Consider the following 5,643-nt stretch of genomic DNA (forward strand, 5'->3'; position numbering starts at 1 on the left):
GGGGGAAACCCCCTAAAGTCTCCAAAAGTATTTGTACTGTATGTATGCTTGGGGAACACAGGGCAATGAAGACATTTTTGTGTGTGTGTGTGAAAATAAAAGCAGAAATAATTTTCTCCCTATGGCAGGTGATGCCATGAAATTCAGACCTTTAAAACTGATCGACATTTTCTTTTTGCTTTAGCTGCTGGGAGATTTACACTAAACCTGATATTCATTTCAATTTTTGGTATGTTGATTGCCATCTTTCCTCTATATGATTTTTAGTTTTTTATTTATATTTCATACTCCTATTACATGGTGCTTTAAAAAATTTAACAGACTGTACAAATATTTTGCTTATTTTAAGTAGCTAGTATAGACAATTACCATTTAAAATTCATCCCCAGGCCAAAAATGCAAGGATGGCAGTGTTCTTTTGAAGATGCTTCTGTATCACTTCCTTTATTATCTGGGATCCTCTGACAAGATTTTTAAAACTTCTAAAATGTGTTGTCTCTTCAGAAAAGACACCTTTGGATCTGATTATTATTATTACCCCTGAACTATCTTCCTCACTTCCAACCTGATTTTTCTTCTTCTAGTCCAGACCATCAGATTTTAAAGGTATGTTCAAGTTATGGAAACACCTTTTCTTTTCCCCTTGCAGTCCTCTTAAAAATTTCATCTCCCACTGCAATGGTTGGGATCTGTCTCTCTCAAATTCGTATGTTGAAATCCTAACCTTCAAGGTGATAGTATTTGGAGGTAGGCCTCTGGGAAGTGATTAGGTCATGAGGATAGAGCCCTCAGGAATGGATTAGTGCACTTATAAAAGAGGCACCAGAAAGATCCCTCTCCTTTTCCATCTTGTGTCCATGCAAGGACACAAGAAGTCTAACCAGGAAAAGGGCCCACATCCAACTGTGCTGGCACCCTGATCTTGGACTTCCAGCCTCCCGAACTATGAAAAAATAGACATTTGTTTATAAACAACCCAGTCTGTGGTATTTTGTTATGGCATCCTGAACGAACTGAGACATCCACAGAAGGTCCAGTGGTGAAACTGGTCAGAACTTTAGGCCCATGGGGAAATCACTGGGTGCATTCCCATTGGTCCCATCCCAGAAAAGCATGAAAACTCCCAGTTCTAGAAAAGGTGAGGGCAATGTGAAGGAGGCTGGAGTTGGATCCCAAGAACCTAGCAAGGGGAAATCCAATGAAAATGAATAATATGCATCGAGATTCAAAACACCAGATGTTTTAAAGGGAAACTCTGAGAGAATGGAGATCTGCTTCAATTCAGCATTGAATATCACATTATAAAAGAACTATTTTTAAAAATAGAAAAGGATGAAGGAAAAGAAAAAAATTAAAAGAATGTCTAAACCGTTGGATGGCTTGCTGTTTGTTCTTGATAAATGTCCATCATCTCTCCTTCCTCCATTCCCAGTTCTTTTGGAGCAAATCCACTGACCTTCAAGAAGAAACCTGAGGAAGTTCATTGGAATCCCCCTGATGTTACTAGTATGATTCTTTTGAGTTTCTTGACGTGTTTGTCATCTTCACCTGGAAGTGACTCTCACAGCTGTCCTGTGCATTGACTTTGAGTTCAAGGTATTTTCCTTTTTATCTACCCATTCCTCAGTTGAAGGTTTGCTTCCTGGTCTGATGTGGCTGCAGCTTCTCCTCACTGAGTCCTCACAGTAAGGACCCCTGCACAGGAGTTACACATGGTCCCTCTTCCCCATTACACCACTCCTGGCACCGTGTCTTTTCCTGTAAGAGTCTTGAGTCTTTGTAGGAAGCAGCTACAAATAGGAATTATAAAACAACATGGAGGGTTGTGTTCAGGCAGCATGGCTTAGAGGTTAGGTTGCAGACTTTAAAACTACACACTCTAGGCTTAAATTCAAGTTCTGCTATTTGCTAATGGTGTCTCTTTACACAAGTCATTTCATGTCTCCAAGCCTTAGTTTCCTTATCTGGCAGTAAGGGTGATCTCTTCGTAAAGCTGTGGGAGGAGTAATAAAATGTATAAAACACTTAGCACAGTGCTTTGCACATGGTAAGTTTCAAACACATTTTTGCTGCTGTTGTGACTATTGACACTAGGGAATTTGTCCTGACCAAATATACAGCCTTCAGTCAACCCAGTTGTATAAACAGACACATTCATGTGATGATAGGGGAGTATTGCATAGCAATAGAAAGCTATGGAAACCAATGTGATTTAAAAAAAGATATTAGTGCAGAATAGCATAAATGGAGAAAACTTAGTTGCAAAACTGGAACTTGAGCTGGCCTCGAAATGACAAAGAAAGTTTGATAGGTAGATAGCGGAAAAGACTATTCTGGTGTCAGGCATGTGGGAATGAGCACAGAATATGTAGGGGACTCAAGAAGCTTGGCCAAAATAACCAGGTGGCTTGTGCTGAGGTATGTATCATGGCTAACACGTGATAGATGATTCAAATACATTTGTTGAAGAAAGATGTTTTGGGGTGTGTAAAATGAGACCAAATGCTGGAGGGACTTGGCTGTAAGACCAGATGTTTAAACCTATTGTACAGCAAAAAGCACGATGACAAAGTAACATTTTAGGAATATTACTCTAAAGAGGTTGTCACGATAAAACAAAGGAAAAAGAACCTGAAAGCAGAGAGACCAGTTATGAGACTATTGTGAGAATAAAGATTCCAAGATCTGGACTTCTTTTTGAGATCTGGCAGTGGGAATAGCTAGAGGAAAGAACATTAATAAGACAAATGAAAATAGCTCTTTTTCCAATCACTTTCACTATCCTCTTGTCATATTTTATTGCCTTCCAAACACTTTCTACAACCTGCAAGTCCTTCGTTTGCTCATTTATTGTCTGCCTCCTCCTCTAGAATGTAAGCTCTGGAGAGCAAAGACCTTATTGCTTCTAGAATATGATCTGATGTGTGGACTGTGTCAAGGGATATAGGGTAGGAAGCACTCTTAAGCTATAGGTTGTCAGGACTACAGTGTGGACCAACAGAAACAGGGAAGTGGGGACACGCTGTCCTGGGAGGAAATGATGACAGCATCCATGCATCTACCCATCCTTTTAACTCTAATACTCATTGACTGCTTACACGGAAGCCATAGAGACCAGTTGTCAGGGCTCAAACTCTGACATCGGATGGCTTGAGTTTGAGCCCTAGGCTCTATCACTTTTTACTTGTGAAGGGACTTTGGGAAAGTTAACTCTCTGAGCCTTAATTTCCTCATCTGTACAATGTGGATAATAATAAAACTTGCCTCAGAGGATAGATGTGAAAACTGAGATATGTATGGTAAGCTCATAGTACGGTGCTTGGCATTACAAAAGACTCAATGATGACAGCTCTTGTTATCATGTGCCAGGCATTGTGCTACTGTGTTGAGGTGGCATGAGACAAGGCAATGGAAATATTCTACAGGTCATGGAGTTTAGATGCGAGAGCAAATTTGCTTTGATTTTATTTCCTGTCGAATTGGGTTGCTACTACTGACCATGTAACCATGGAAGGAAGCAGTCTCCATAGCTATTTCAGATATATTTTCTGCAAGGGACTCACAATAGCAAAGGAAATTACTATCAAGAAATGAGACCTGGAATATAGTCTTCCAGAAGGAATGAAACAAGTTGGAAACTGCTTTTCTTTTTCTTTGTTCTTTTATTGTAACTCAAAATAATACTAGAAAATAGATGGGAAGATAATTTTCAAAGTTAAGTGTTTATTGATATTTTCTTGTTTATTAAAAATTTAGGGGTTTAAATTTCTGGTACTGTGTTATGCAGGTACTGTGTTATGGGTACCTGTGTGAGACAGCAGGAAAAGCTAAATGACAAAGCGTCAGATATTGCCAGAATAACCAAACCAAGAGATCAGTATTAAATCAGGATACCTTTTTACTATCAAAAAGATTTTAAAAAGTATTTCTGATATCAAAAAAGGGGAGTTTTGCTGTCTATGACATTTTTTTTTGTTCAGTGTCTTACTAACGGTTTATTTTTGAAGAGTAAATTTGAATGAACCAACTGGAACCATGACAATAGAATGTTATGGACTGAAATGGACTTGAGGATCATTTTAATCTTGTTATTCTGCAGACAATGAAACCCAGAGACTGAAAGGGATTTCCTCAGGGCCATACAGCCTCTGGGTGGCAGACCTTGGACAAGAACCCAAGTCTCCTGATTCTTAATCCGGATCCCTTCCCCTTCATCAGGTTGGTAACCTATGGTAAAAGGGAAAATGTCCAAATAGGGGACACTTAAAAATAATAGGGCAAATGACCATCAGCCGTCACAATTCCATGATGATTCCTGTGATCTGCATTTATCCAATCTGGTTTTATTCATCCAAGACTCAGTGTAACTACTGACATATCCCAGGGACACTGGACGTCAATGTGGACTCTATCAGCAAATGGTACTACTCTTTTGGCTAAGCAGGAAGCTGAGCATCATGGTTTCTTTTTCTCCTCCCAGAACTAACTATTCAATAAACCTCATTGTCTTTCCTTCCACAGTACTCCTTGAATCCTTCCACCTGTCTCCATCTCCACTCCCTCCACCCCAGAGGAAGCCTCCCTCATCTCTCACCTACAGTACTGCTAGAGCCTCTAACAAGTCTCCCTGTCCTTTGCTTGTCTCCTCCCACCTTCCTGCTCAGTCTATTCTTCACATGTGGCAAGAGCGATCACTCTAAAATCAAACCTGGTTATGTTATGGTCCTGCTTATTATTCATCAATGGTTCCCATTGTTCTCAAGATAAAATCCAAACTCCCTTCACTTGAAATATAAAGTGCTGCAGAAACTATCCCTGATTATCTTCCTAGCCTCACTTATTCCCTATTTTCTCCCCAAATCCCTTTCCCCATATTAAACTTTGGTTATTTTTTTTAAAATGTACCAAGCTCTCATATATCTGGGCCTTTGTATGTGCTTTTCTCTCTGCTTTAAATACTTTCCCTTTATATCTTTGCCTGGTTAATTTCTAATCACCCTTTAAATCTTTGCTTAGATAACACTTCTTCCAAATAATTCTCCCTGGCCACTCAGCCTCTCCACCTGTCTTTGTAGAGTCCTCCTCTCCACTTCAAGAGTAAGATGTCCCAATTATAGTGCTTATCACACCTCATTGTAATCGCCTATCTTTTGTTCTCCCTAATTAGCTTATTAGCTCCATGTGGGATGGAAATCATGTCCAATTTCTGTGTAGAATCCCCACTACCTGTTGCAGTTCCTGATACATAATCACAAATAGCTGGTGAATGAGTGAGTGAATGAAGGAATGAAATGAGTTGCTTTTCATTTTTTTAAAATTTATTTATTTTAATTAGTTTCAAGTATCCAGTACATTGGTTAGACATCAATATAGTTCATAAAACGATCCCCCCAATTTCTCCCTTCCTTCCCTGACCCTCCACCTAGCCAACGTATTAATGCTAACTGCATTCCCTCTGCCATGCTCCCCATCCCCATGACCATCCGTAAGCTACTAATTTGTACTTCTTTAACCCTTCACCCCATTCCCCAGTCCCCCAAACCTCCCTCCCCTCTGTCCGTCACCAAATTTTCCACTATATTTGTGAGCTTGTTTTTGATTAGTTTGTTCTTTTTATTCCTTAGATTCTGCATATAAGTGAAA

General features: G+C 39.6%; 1 pseudogene; it reads right to left on the reverse strand.

Annotated features, from left to right (window-relative positions):
* Nucleotides 1-1,363: 1,363 nt before the first annotated feature.
* Nucleotides 1,364-5,365, reverse strand: LOC105288605 (annotated as a pseudogene).
* Between the last annotated feature and the right edge of the window lie 278 nt (nt 5,366-5,643).

The sequence above is a fragment of the Pteropus vampyrus genome, unplaced genomic scaffold (assembly GCF_000151845.1).
Source record: "Pteropus vampyrus isolate Shadow unplaced genomic scaffold, Pvam_2.0 Scaffold1, whole genome shotgun sequence".
Taxonomy (NCBI): Eukaryota; Metazoa; Chordata; class Mammalia; order Chiroptera; family Pteropodidae; genus Pteropus; species Pteropus vampyrus.